The 13737-nt window shown below is 40.9% G+C and overlaps 1 long non-coding RNA gene across 1 annotated transcript; it reads left to right on the forward strand.

Annotated features, from left to right (window-relative positions):
- The first annotated feature begins 246 nt into the window (after positions 1-246).
- LOC138352260 (uncharacterized) lies at positions 247-6941 on the forward strand. The gene is made up of 4 exons (XR_011222732.1): positions 247-333; positions 3429-3566; positions 4566-4700; positions 5758-6941. It is a non-coding gene; the product is annotated as an uncharacterized lncRNA (long non-coding RNA).
- The last annotated feature ends 6796 nt before the right edge of the window (positions 6942-13737 follow it).

The following is a 13737-nucleotide window of genomic DNA, read 5'->3' on the forward strand; positions in this document are numbered from 1 at the left end:
GGTGCAGCCCGTTCCACCGTGAATATTTATTGAGAATTTAATTCTGGGCATTGTTTAGGACAAAGTATTTGCTGGTTGACTAATAAACTATTGTGTAATGTCCTTAATTACCCTCTCGCAGTTGATAAATTGTCATCAGTGTTTGGTGTCAACGAGGTATGTTCCACAGGCAGCGTGCTTGTGTATGTTTGTGGACACTGTTTGTGTGTGTGTGTGTGTGGACACTGTGTGTGTGTGTGTGTGTGTGTGTGCTTGATGGATGAGTGCAAGCTAAGGAAGGCTGCAGACAGTGTGTACAGCGCTGTAGACAAGTTTACGTCTAACAAATGCCAGGTAAAATCAAACACTATAGGTTCTAATTTTGGAAATGATTGCTTCGCTGGCCTCCAGGGGGTCAAGATGTGCTCGCCTGACCTGCCAGTTGTTGCCTGGTGTTGAGTGGAGGCGGGTGCGGTTTGCGGTGCGGTGCGCCCGCTAAGCCGGGGACCCGGCTGGCGGTATGGTTGTTGGTGATACACCTACCCGTGTACGGCGGATCGACACGGTGCGCTTGGATTTTTCTGGTGCTGTGGACCGGCCCGTTGTGGAGATTGCGCTCTTAGATGTGCTCCGTGTGGACGTCCCTGATTTGCTGGGTCTGGAGAAGCTCTTGCCTACCCGAGTGGCGGTGTCATTCGACATCGTTGCTTTACCGGGAGTTTGTGGCGCGCTGGGATGCCCGCACGCTTACTATTCCTGATTCGGCTGTGACCGTGGAGTTTTCGGATCCCTGGGGGCCCTTGAAATATGTGAGTGTTCACGGTGTGCCGGTGACTTTCTCCGTGGAGGAGCTGACGTCGGTCTTTACGCGGGATGGTGTGATGGTGAACCACCGATTCAACACTTTGAGTGCGGGCCGGCTGAAAGGGTACGTTTGGGCGCTCGTAATGCGGGTCACGACCCCTATTCCGTCCAGGATTTTGTATCGTGGACTCCCTCTACGGATCTTTTATCAGGGCCAGACTAGGACCTGTTTCCGATTTGGTGCTGAGGGCCACGTTGCGGCCGGCTGTGACGCTCCTTGTGCTGAGGCCCCTTCGGTTTTCCTAGAGGGTGACTTTCCCTGCTTGTCTGAGCGTGGGGTTTCCTCGGCGGACCCTCACTCTGTCCTGGTGCCTGGTGTTGTTCCTGCGGCGGTTTCGGCGGGCGTTCCGTCTGGCCCTGGTATGTCTGCCCCTCCGGTGAGCTCTGTTGACCTGGAGACTCCTGCTTCGGATCTTCGTCGTTCGGTGGTTGCGGAGATGCATCCGCGGCCGGTTGATTCCGTGGGGGACTTGGATGCTGCTATAGGGGTGGTGCCTGCTTCTCCTGCCGGCGACCGTCTGCTTACCGGGGATGTCGGGGTTGTGGTGGGTGAGCCCTCCCCCCTGCCCTCTGCCTCGTCTACCTCGTCGCCTTCGGTGGTTTCGTCGCTCCCCAGTGCCTCTTCGCCTGCGTCGGCTCTGTCGTCCATGCTGGATTCCTCACGTGTGCTGGAGTGTGCTCTCCCGCCTGCTGTGTCTGCTCCTCCTCCGTTTCAGGTCTCCGGGCGTGGTAGTGGCTTTTTGCCCCGTGCTGTAGAGGCTATTGTTCTCCGTAATCGTGCTGCCCTGGCTTTGGTGTCGCCTGCCTTTAGTTCTTCTGGGGCACCGCTTGCTGGGGGTGACAGTTCCGACGATCAGCGGCCTCTTTTTAAGTGCCGTCGCTCAGCTCGGGGTGCGTCGCCTCGCCGGTCGTGGGCAGGGGAGTGTGATGCGATGGACGATGATGCTGTGGCCGACGCTGTGTTTCCTCCGGTGGTGCGTTCTGTGTTGGACGCTGTACCTTCTGCTGGTGGCTCCCCTCAGTGGGCGCTTGCCCCTGGTGATCGCGACCTTGTCGTGGTGTTGTCGAAGGATGTGCGGCGAGGGGACTCTGTTACTGTTCTGGTTGGTGGGAGCGCTGGGACCCCTGCGGAGCCCCCCTCCACGGAGCTCGGTGCGGTGCCTGACGTCGACCGGAGTGCACACCCTAGTGGGCGGGCCGGTGTGCGGCCTGCCGTGCAGTCCGGTGTGCTTTCTGATGTGCGGCCCTGTGACCAGCGTCCTAGGGGGAACCCCATCCCTTTCGTCCTCCCGTCCGGCGAGGAGATCGACGATTCTACGACGCCTCTGGCTTTTGAGTGTGATGATCTGGTGCGTCCTGTTCCATGGTGCCCATCTACCTTCTGGATTCCGCGGGCGCAGTGTTTTATCTTGGGCGTGCCAGATTCGATGCCTCGGCCTCTTGCGACTCCTGGCCGTCCGCTTTCTGACTGTGACCAACTTATTTGGGAAGCTTATTGCTTACGGTTTCCAGCTCGGGAGTACCCGGAGAAGTATGCATCATTGGTGTGCTTGGTTTCTGTCTGTGTTGTGCGTGTTGTTTTCCCGGTGCCTGCGTGCATCACATGTATGGATGGTTTGTTTCTGTTGCGGCTGCTTCTGTGCTTGTATGTTTGGTTTGGTGCGTTTGTGGGTGGGTGTGTTTTTTCCTTGCTCCTGCGTGGGCTTTTTTGTTTGCCCTGTAAGAGTTGTATTCGTTATGCCTTTATATGTTATTTCTGGTATGTGTGCTTTTAAACTCCTATGTCTCTGGAGCATGTCTTCGTGTATTTTGTGCTTCTCTGTGTGAGGTTTGAAGTGCCTGAGTTTATACCCTGTTATCCGCCCCTTTCACTTGTCGGGGTATTTGTATTCATGTTCCTGTTTTATGGATGTTCTTTTTGCCGTTAATTGCTGTTATTTGTCTCTTTCATGTGCCATGTGTTTTTGACTTGTGCTGCTTATGTATTATTTTTCCGTTCTATCCTTTTTGTGCTTTGTATTCTGCCTTTTTTATATAAAAGAAAAGAAAAAAAAGTGCTTTTGTTTGTTTTTTGTACTTACGGTTCCCTGTGTGGTTCTGTTTGCTGTTATTAATGCCTTGTGTCCTGTACTGCATTTAATTTGTTTTATGTACAGAGGGTCGCCACACCTGGCGTTGGAGTTTATTTGTTTGTATCATGTGTATTTCTCTATTGCTTATTCGTGTATTTCCCTTTTCATTATTCGTGTCTTTGGGTTCTTTGATGTATTACTGTATTCTGTGTATTTTGTATGTACTCATGTTTTTTGTGTATGGTTTTCTGTTTGTACTGTGGTTTTCTTTTATAAATAAATAAATAAAAATTGGAAATTAATTATTTGATCTTTTTGAACTGGATAAAGAACTAAGAATATAAACAGTAATTAGCATTATCATCATGAGATGCCATATATCTAGTGAGTGCTAAACAGAGCGTTATTGTTTGCAAGTGATTGTCTAAATTAACACCATGTAGTACATAAACTTTACCATAATTTGTGTTGATTTTGTAATCAATGTTAATTAGACGATTTTAACATTTTCAGTATGCAGAGACAATGGCTATTGCGCATTCGTGTACAACGGTTTCTGCTTCTTGAAGGCCAACGTGGCTGCGGCGTGTCCAACAGGCAACATATATAACGCTGGCTGTGCCGGACGCAGCTGTGCCTGCTGTGTCCCAGGTCAGAACTCTTAACCTATCACATTAACATACCTTTATTACTTTCCCATTGTCGGGGACAGGAAGCCTGTTTCAGGCTTCCTGTCCTCAACGGGAGAAAGGTTAGGCTTACCTTTTATCCTTTTCAAAGCATTGAAATTAAATTTTGTATTAGATTTTTTTTTATTTATGGTGAGCTGTCGTGGGAAAACCCCACTGAAGATGATAATGGTGGTTACTCAGACCTCGTTGCTAGTTGCAAAGGGGTTCCCACAGCAGTTCATGCATCAGGGGCCCCAACAGCATTTCATGCATCAGGGGCCCCAAAACTGTAGGTCTTCCATTGTACATTATGTGTTTTTGTTTTCGTATTGGCATCCTTGGTGATATTTAGCGCCCTCTGATTATTCCGCACATTTGATGGTGCTACATAGCCTTCCCGGTTTGGTGCCTTCTTTTGATAATTACTTACTTACTTCCATTGTACATATATAGATATTGGTAAATTTAATTGTAAAAGAGAATTAGTGGTAATGGTTAGTAAAGTAATTGAGCCAACAATGAATTAATGAACGAAATAAGGCAACAATGAGTTAATGAACGAAATAAGGCAAATGGAATATGTGTTTTTTATACAGAAGTGTTAGCAATAAAATTACCAAAATGCCTTGCACTAATATAAGACAATTACTAGTAAGTAATAATTCATATTACAGAATGAACATAAATTCTCTCGAAAAAAAATTACGTAGAATTAAGAATTAATGATGTCATTCAACGTAGAATGACATAGTTAATCTTGCCAATCCCGAGTACTGTACTAGGGATCTTTGTTACGAAGACAGACAAGGAGAATCTCAGTTACATTTTCTGTCAACACTGTGGACGACAAGGAGAGACATAATATCACAGTTTACAAGAGGAAGAAAGTCATTTACAAGTGGGATTAATATATTGAAACACTTAAAAAACAATGAATAAACTAATGCAAATGGTTTAATGTAAATATTAATAATTGCAGATGTAACCAAGTGCATTGCGAAGCCTAAGTGTTATAAACTTGGAGGTTCTTGCGTGAAGACTGCCGATCCTTGCGCCAAGGCTAATAGGAACCCTACTTTTTGCAAAGGGACCGGTTGTGCCTGCTGTTATTAAGGTGAGTACCGAGTCTGCTGTTATTCACATGAGTCCTACACTGGTGTGGGTTGCATCCGTGGCAAGGTCAACAGGCAAGCAAAGAGGATCTTGATAACATGATAAACAAAACATGCTTCCTGTGTCCAACACTTTGACTCCTCGGTCTTGCGGAGGTCTCGCACTTTTTGCAGGTCGGCGTTCGATCCCCGACGGCCTAAGTGGTTGGGCACCGTTCCCTCCATCCTATCCCGACTCTGTCCTCCTATCCCATCCAAGTGCTTTAGTCAGACTCTTACTCCTCAAAATGACTTTACCTTCCTGTTCCCAATAATAGGAACAAATATATAATTAAACACTTAAATTGACATTTTCCTCATTAAAATAGTGTTAAAGCAAGACAACTTTAAATTCATAACTAGCCCGTTTGAAAAAAATAAAACTTCACATTTGTTTAGTGTGTATTAAGACAACCATATAACAGTTTACTGATCAATCAACAAATATACTTTAGTCCTGAATTTAGTCCACGGCTAAACTCTCATTGTATTTACTTGAATTCACCTGAAGGCCACCATCGCTGAAGGCCTCGGATAAGGACAGGAAGACAGCAGTTTGTCAAAAGTCCCCCTCACCCTTCCTGAGGATATTTTTCAGCTGAATATTACACGGAAGCAGTGCGGTGAAATGCTTCTCGGTCTATACTGAGTACATAATTTCTTCTGATCTCTATATTAAAAGTTTCAGGCAAAGAAAAAACGGAAGACCTAGAGATCTACACTAACCCCACCAGCTCCAGAACTGGTACAGCCAGTCCACCAGGGCTGAAAACCACCATGAAAACCCCCATCCGTCCCCAGATCTCTAGTATCTCGTATCTGCTATTGATATAGATAATGGCTCCAAAGAGCCTCCACTTACGGGCTCACCATAGCCCGTGCTACTTGGAATTTTTTGTTTTGAGTAGCTGAATCTTAAACAACAACTTCTATTTTATGATTACGGGCTATTCATGCCCGTGCCACCTTTTGGGTGGCCTAATCTTTATCATCTATAATATATTTATATTTTCTTTGCAGAACTGACGACGGCGAGGCGGAGGGCAGACTTAACCATACACATGGAAGGTCAATTGAGCTGTTAACTCTTACCACGAAGACATTCCTTAGAAAATAAAAAGTAGAGTGTATCATTTAACTCTTTTTTTTAGTATTGCTGTTCAATTGTGTGTGAGGGATGATTAGGAATTACTTATTCCATACGTAGGTTCATCAGCATTATAATGAGGCTCTCATACATTACCCTCCGGTTTAGCAATGCATTAAATCCCACTTAATCAATGCATATTTTTATTAAAAATGCTGAAAAAAATCTAAATTTTCTAAAAATTAATTATATATTTGTGTTAATGTGTGTGAAAGGCAGATCCTTGCCTAAAAATTTGCACTGCACTGAAAATTCCAGAATTTAACAATAGTGTGCTTATTCATTTAGGTAATTCACAAAATAGCTAATACTAAAATAATTGTTTATTTTCTGAATTATCCATCCTCTACATTTATTGTGTAGTTAAATTTCACTCTAATTTTAATTGGAATTACAAATTATTTTCCATACGGAATCTATCAATAATGATCCTGTGGTTTGTGCACGAAGATATTATGTGATTAAATATATGTTTGACAAACACGCAAGTTTCATAGTCCTTTACCATATGCCGTTACAGGATTTCTCCATGTGAATACTCGATCTTCTACCATAAATACCACCATCACACAGAACAATCACCACCACACAGAACCACCACCATCACACAGAGCCACCACCGTCACTTAGAACCACCACCATCACATAAAACCTCCACCATCACACAGAACCACCACCATCACACAGAACAACCACCACCACACAGAACCACCACCATCACACAGAGCCACCACCATCACTTAGAACCACCACCATCACACAGAACACCATCACACAGAACCACCACCATCACATAGAACCACCACCATCACAGAGAACCACCACCATCACATAGAACCACCAATAGCACATAGAACCACCACCATCACAGAGAACCACCACCATCACACAGAACCACCACCATCACATAGAACCACCACCATCACATAGAACCACCAATAGCACATAGAACCACCACCATCACAGAGAACCACCACCATCACAGAGAACCACTACCATCACATAGAACCACCACCATCACACAGAACCACCACCATCACATAGAACCACCAGCACATAGAACCATTACATTACATAGAACCACTCGCAGGTGCCACCACAGGTGTTCTTCCTTGTCATTTGTTATGCACTGTTCTCACTTCCAGGAGCCACCACAAGTGTTCTTCACCGTTACTTGTTATGCACTGTTCTCACTCCCGGGTGTCACCATTAGTGTTCTTCACCATCACTTGTTATGCACTGTTCTCACTCCCAGGTTCCATCAGATATTTTTCCTCTTCACTTATTGTGGTTTAGATCATAGAGGTTTATAACCCTATGGGTGAAAAAGCATCTCCTGTTTTCTGTTCTTCATAGTGGTTTGCGCTTGAAGCCGTTGCTCCTTGTACGAGATACATTTGACCTTTTTTTTAAAAAAAAAAGTGGTCTGGATTAACATCCTCTACATTCTTCAATATTTTAAAGGTCCTGATGAGATCATCTCTGGCATGTCTCATTTGCGTTATTAATTCTGTAACCCTTCACCGTTCCTGGTATAAGAGTTAATTTATTTCTGGGATAATTTTGTCACTGTGTTGAACATTCTCCGAAGCAGACGTGTCCTTCTGAAGGAGAGAGTTCTAAGCTTGGATACAATAGTTCAGATGGGGACACACCCGAGACTTATACAGTTAAATTTCTATTTTTTTTTTTTTTGTCCTTGAATTCAAAGGGTCTTTGGAGTTTGGACTATTTCTAAGGTTTGGTTAGTTTTTTGTACATGCTCCCATTTGTTGTGCAACTTTCAATGACTGGTGGATCCTAACTCCTAGGTACTTTCTCTTCATCAATCTGTTGCATGGTAGGTAGTGCTATGATAGTTGAGATGTACATTGTTATGTCCTACATTCATGGTCTTGCATTTTTCAATATTGAAAAGCATTTGTCAGTCTTCTGACCTAAATTATATTATATTTTTAGAATGCACACTTGTGTTTTATTTAATCAACAGATTCTTATTTCAATGCACCAAAACATGTCCATATCATGTGCTAATTCCCATATATTTAACACATCGTCTAATGTTAAATTAAATGGTAAGAAAAGTCTTTACAGTATATATTTATGTTTAACATTTTACTGGCAAATAAATAATGTGCATTCAAGGAAAAATATACATTCCAGGACGACTATATACAATATAAAACAAACACTGCTTTTTAAACAAGAAAATTAGCACAAACTTTTAGTTTTAAGACGATATGTCAAAAAGGTACTATACAGTACAGAATTTCAAATTCATATCTACAGATTTTAAGAAATGTTTATTCTTTATTTCTTCCTAAATATTCTGAACAAGTTTAAGTTTTAAGGGGAAAGGAATCGGTAATGTTTCGTAATTCCAGTCATCTTGAAGCCTATCATCACCAGTTGTCGTCACATTGTTTAACTGCATGAACAGCATAATTGATTGATGTATTAGACAGCCAGGACCACTTGTTTACCAAGGGATTGTATGCCATTCCATGAACCAGACGAGTCACACAGCCATCTGAGGGAATAAAACAAATATCTTTCATTACCTAAAATGTTTTTGAAAGTATAAATGAGACAAGTAACAACTGGATACTAACTGGATAAATGCCAATTTATACATTACATAGTGTTTATACTAGTTACACACTTTTACAAGATCAATGATAGTGATCCTTATGTTACAAGAATGCAAAACCCTGCAAATAACACTGTACTAGTATATTTATATGAATATATTATACTACTGTAAATTGATATGAATGTCAATAGTATGACATAACAGACAAAATAGAATGTAAATCTTAAAATATTTGATTTATTAATATTACCCTGTGAAGAAAATGGTGATAATTGTTCACACTAACAGTTCTTATGGGACTAAACTCATTATTAATGAAGTATCATTTAGTGACTTATTACATCTCATTCCTGAAATTATTTATCCAATTGGTACTTTCTTGTCCATCATTATCTTCTTGTACATTCTCACATGAATATGCTTCCTGAGACTACCGAATTTGTATGCATAATATATTTCTGTGCTTTTTAAGTAATCTAACAAATACTGCATATTGAGTTCTGCAAATGTGTGAAAGCTTATTTTATTGTCTTAATACTTGAAAGCATTTTAAATGTCTAAAAAATATTACACCTGAAACTACCACCACAAAGAACAACAATTACCAAAAAGGGAAAGCTAGAGTCAAAGATTAAAGCAATGGCAATCACTATATTCACACACAAGCAAGCAAGTAGAATCTAAGAACGTGAAAAAAGATAGCAAGATTTGTAAGAACGTAGAGCTATGAGCTAAGAACTATGAACATAAAAAAAAAAAAAGACAGCCAGTCACAATAATGTGGTTGAAAATCAGACGCCCAATCAACACTTCTGAAAATAAAAGAAGTAACAAAAAGTCGTCACTTACAATATTTTCAGATGTGTGGATTTGGAGTCATGAAAAAGATGAAATTAAGTTAGATACATCAGATTATAATAAAATATAAATTTAATCTTTTGTGATAAATTAGAATTAAAATGTTTGCCATAAATTACCGAGATGCACAGCAGACATCACCAAAACAGAGCACAGATACCACAGACAATTTATTAAATACAGGTATTCGCAAAGTAATACACCTAAGGAAACTGCAGTAAAAATTTTTTTACTTCATAATACATATCACGGTGCTACATAGTCTTTCCAGCTTGGTGCCTTCTTCTGATAATTACTTACTTCATAATACAGTGGTACCTCAGCTTATGAATTTAATCCATTCCCAGAGACAGTTCGTAAGCCAAAAATTCGTAAACTTAGCGAATTTTCCCCTAAGAAATAATATAAATTGAATTAATCTGTTCCAACTCCCCAAAAAATTAACTTCAAAGAAAATTTTATACTTAATTCACCCAAATCTTTAGTACTAGAATATATACAATTTATTGCTTACGTTAATTGCTGACTCTTCATGACTTCTCTGGGGTACACACAGTCACGTTTTCCCTACATACCACTAGGACCCGCTTGTGGCTCACTGCTTGTTTTTCTCGCTAAAAACCTGTCTAGAGACACTTGTTTTTTCCCTACTTTGTAACACTTGAACACTTGTCTGAAGTGAGACATCACATTGTCATTAAAAAGGTTAACATAAAGGCCTACTACAGCTTGCTCTGGATGAATTAATAATAACTTTTCAACATCTTCAAGTGTTTGTGTTCTTTGTTTCGTGATTGTGATATGCCTTTTGCCACTTTAGCACTCAATGTCTTTTTTTTTTTAGCAATTACAGTGCATATCGTTGACACAGATTTGTTGTACTGCCTAGCAATTCAACAACCCGTGTACCATTTTCATGTTTACGAATGATCTCTTTTTTCCTTTATGGTCATTCTAATATGTTTTCTTGGCTTCAACCTTACCACTGGCTTTCTTGGGACCCACGGCAAGATATATTATAATAACTTATGCTCAAATACCCCAAAATCCGAAAAACACTGAAATTCTTTACAAAGAATTCGGGTGTGATTGTCACTAGGCGGGAGGCACTGGTAAACTGAGGTGCGATCGCTGTGTCAACACGCGCTAGGTCGGCCATATGTCCATCAACAAACTTCGTTTCCCGAGGCAAAGTTCGTAACCCGATTCAGATTTTACTTCAATTTAGTTCATGAGAACAAGGAGATAGTCGTCAGGAGAGGTGACAAGTCGCCAATATACGTCATTCATAAAAAAGACGAATATCTGGCGAAAATGAACCTCATTCTCTCTGACCAAACTAAATTCCAAAGGGTAACGAAGGACACTACAGCCGAATTGAAGGCAAAGGTCAACAAATTGATCGAAACTGTGAACGCCAAGAAATCCGGACTCCACCTGCCAAAGATTATTGGGGAATATAAGCCTGGATACACATATGGAAATGTGAAGACACATAAGCCTGGAAACCCACTTCGGCCAATCATTAGCCAGATACCCACACCCACGTACAGACTGGCGAAGCGACTCAACGGCTTGCTGACTCCTTATGTCCCTTGCACCTTCAGCCTGAAGTCTCCAAAGGAATTTGTTGACTTACTGCGGGGAACACGGGCCACAGGAATAAGAGCCTCATTGGACGTAGAATCACTGCTTACCAACGTACCTGTGGATGAAACAATCGGGATGATAGCGGACAGAGTGTATCGTGATCTGGCCTGTACTCCTCTTGACATACCAGAAAACATTCTAAGGAAACTACTCCAAGCTTGTACTAAAGAGGCACCCTTCTTGAGCCCGGATGGGCACATGTATAAGCAAGTAGATGGGGTTGCCATGGGTTCTCCCCTAGGTGTCCTGTTTGCGAACTTCTACATGGGTACCATCGAACAAAAGGTCTTAGTCGACATGAACTTGAAACCGGCCATATGCTGCAGGAATGTTGACGACGTTTTACACTGGTACCTGATGTTAGACATCTGCAGGAGCTGAAGGAGGCATTTGAGCGGAATTCTGTATTGCGTTTCACTTACGAGATGGAGAAGGTTGGGAAGCTGCTCTTTCTATATGTAACAGTCATGGAAAGTAGCGGAGGTTTCCACACTGCAGTCTACACTAAGGAAACAAACATAGGAATGTGCCTCAATGCCAACAGTGACTGCCCAGACAGGTACAAGAGGAGTGTTGTTAACGCTTATGTCGACCGTGCTCTCAGCCACAGCTCAGGATGGAAGCAAGTCGATGAAGAACTCTGTAGGGTAAGGCAGGTCCTAGTCAACAACGGCTTCTCCAATGGTTTGGTTGAAGACATCATAAGAAGGAAGGTGAAACGACATGCAACCTACGAAGAGACAACTAACACAACACCTGTACTCGATATTAGACTATTTTACAGGAACTTCTTTTCCACAGCTCATAAAACGGAGGACAGGGTCCTAAAAGATATTGTTAATAGGAACGTTATCCCTACAGACAAAAATCAGAAGATACAATTGACGATTTACTATAAAACCAAAAAAACGGTCAATCTACTCATGAGAAACTCTCCAGACACAAAACAGAATGCTTTAAAAGAGACCAATGTCGTCTATGCCTTCAAATGCCCACTTGGGGACTGTAAGCCTCAAGGAACTCAGTATATAGGCAAGACAACATCTCTTTCCAGGCGATTAATGATGCATAAGCAACAGGGCTCCATTAAGGAACATATAATCTCTTCCCACAACCAGACCATCACCAGAGAAATCTTAGCAAACAACACAGAAATCATCGATAGATACAGCGATAGCAGGCGGCTTGACATCTGCGAGGTACTACACATCAAGAAGTCAACACCAGCAATCAACAGCCATTTAATGCACAACTATATTCTACCCACTTGAAGACTCTGCACCAATATAGAAGCATCAAGAAATATGGGCCAATAGGCCCTCTGGAGTTACTTCCATTCTTACCTTTAATTTACCCAATTAATACCCATTGTTTTGTGTTCTGTCTTGTGTTGAAAGTTTTGTTCACCTCATCCAAAACTGTTGTAACATATCACCTCACTCAAAATGCGGGTATAAAATAAAATGAAAGCTGTTTAAATCATAGCATAGTAAGAACTCTGTTTAGTGTTTGCAGGTTATAGTTATGTGTGTGTAAACTTTGTGTGTGTGTAAAGTCTTTGAAAATGTAATAAGTTATTACGAAACGCGTTCAAGTGTCGCGTCAGACTAGAAATAAAAATGAATTTTGGAGAACTAATTTTTCAATTACCATCAACAGTGAAAAGAAACATAAGAAATATTGAGAAAATTCGTGTTAGAATTATTAATCTTATATATGTCTACAGGAAAGACTGCTACCAAAATATATATATATATATATATATATATATATATATATATATATATATATATATATATATATATATATATATATATATATATATATATATATATATATATATATATATATATATATATATATATATATTATTAAATATGACCGAAAAAGTAAGATTAATAATTCTAACACGAATTTTCTCAATCTTTCGTACATTTCTTTTCACTGTTGGAGGTAATTCAAAAATCAATTCTCCAAAATTCATTTTTATTTCTAGTCTGATGCGACACGAGCGCGTTTCGTAAAACTTATTACATTTTCAAAGACTTTAGTTTACAAATACACAACTGAATAGAACTTACGCATCTCCGATTTTGTTTATTTCTACATTTGAGTGAGGTGGATGGGGTGAGGTGGTATTAATAGGGTATTAATTTCATCAACACAAGACAGAACAAGAGGTGGCATTAATAGAGTATTAATTTCATCAACACAAGACAGAACACGAAACAATGGGTATTGAAATGGAAGTGATTGTAGAAAGCCTATTGGTCCATATTTCTTGATACTTCTATATTGGAGCGGAGTCTTGAGGTGAGTAGAATATAGTTGTGCATTAATTGGCTGTTGATTGCTGGTGTTGACTTCTTAATGTGTAGTGCCTCGCAAACGTCAAGCCGCCTGCTATCGCTGTATCTATCGATGATTTCTGTGTTGTTTACTAGGATTTCTCTGGCGATGGTTTGGTTGTGGGAAGAGATTATATGTTCCTTAATGGAGCCCTGGAGAAGCCCTGTTGTTTATGCATCGTTAAACACCTAGAAAGAGATGTTGTTGTCTTGCCTATATACTGGGTTTTTTGTAGCTTACAGTCCCCAAGTGGGCATTTGAAGGCATAGACGACGTTAGTCTTTTTTAAAGCGTTCTGCTTTGTGTCTGGAGAGTTTCTCATGAGTAGGCTGGCCGTTTTTCTGGTTTTATAGTAAATCGTCAGTTGTATCCTCTGATTTTTGTCTGTAGGGATAACGTTTCT

The sequence above is a fragment of the Procambarus clarkii genome, chromosome 52 (assembly GCF_040958095.1).
Source record: "Procambarus clarkii isolate CNS0578487 chromosome 52, FALCON_Pclarkii_2.0, whole genome shotgun sequence".
NCBI classification, from domain to species: domain Eukaryota; kingdom Metazoa; phylum Arthropoda; class Malacostraca; order Decapoda; family Cambaridae; genus Procambarus; species Procambarus clarkii.